This window comes from Triticum dicoccoides, chromosome 2A (assembly GCF_002162155.2).
Source record: "Triticum dicoccoides isolate Atlit2015 ecotype Zavitan chromosome 2A, WEW_v2.0, whole genome shotgun sequence".
In the NCBI taxonomy this organism is placed as follows: Eukaryota; Viridiplantae; Streptophyta; class Magnoliopsida; order Poales; family Poaceae; genus Triticum; species Triticum dicoccoides.
In genome coordinates this window covers 46,947,521-46,948,588 of record NC_041382.1, presented here as the reverse complement: position 1 = coordinate 46,948,588, position 1,068 = coordinate 46,947,521, and positions in this window count along the sequence as shown.

The following is a 1,068-nucleotide window of genomic DNA, read 5'->3' as shown; positions in this document are numbered from 1 at the left end:
GGTGTGGAGCATTTCCTATACATAGAAATATAAAACTAGAAGTAGGTATTCACAAGTGTTGAGCGTAGTGGTTAGTGTAGTCCACTCGGAAGGAAGAGATTGTGGGTTCGAACCCTGTCAATCGCACTCCCCACACACCTCCGGTTTGCCGGTTGAACTGCAATCGGCACATGAAGGGCCAAATTTGGTTCGCCGAGGAAGGGCACATCAAGGATGGAAGAATAAAAGTACCATGGAGAGATTCCTAAGAGTACGAGCATTTTTTTAGTTCTATTGGCACTTATTTCAAGTCGAAGTGGAACCTAATTGTTTTGGAATTTTTTTTTGAGAGGGAGGCAAAAGATTTGCCTCATAAATCAATTAAGTAGAAGACATTTGTCCACATAATTAACCAAAAACCAGGAGAAAACCATCATGAATTGACGAGCGACACTCACACATAACCCCACACACACCTCAACATAGAGGGTCCCGTCAAGATCGCACACCGGCGTCATTGCCATCACTTCTCCCCCAACAGGCGTCATCGCCCTCCCTAAACTTTGAGCAAGCGATTATGATTTCGTCGAATATGAACATCGACCCAAACCTCGTCGTCGAGACTGTGTGGAAACACAAGAAGGCCCATGCCAGAACTCAGCCATCCATACCGAGAACAACGCAACTCCGACGCTGATGGAGAGCTCCGAAGTAATAACTATGCAAGGTTGGCGCCGTGGAAGACCACCAAACAGATCATCTCCTTGCTGTCATCGTCGCTATAGGGCCCCCGCCGCCGCAGCTCTGACTTCACCGCAATAAAACAACCCAAGATAACCCCACGGACACGCTGGAGAAGAGCCGGCTACCTCAATCATTATCACACCTCCAACATCGCTCGCCCCATCATTGTTGCCACAGACGCCTGTTGGGGAACGTAGTAATTTCAAAATTTTCCTACGCACACGCAAGATCATGGTGATGCATAGCAACGAGAGGGGAGAGTGTTGTTCACGTACCCTCGTAGACCGAAAGCGGAAGCGTTATATCAACGCGGTTGATATAGTCGTACATCTTCACGATCCGACC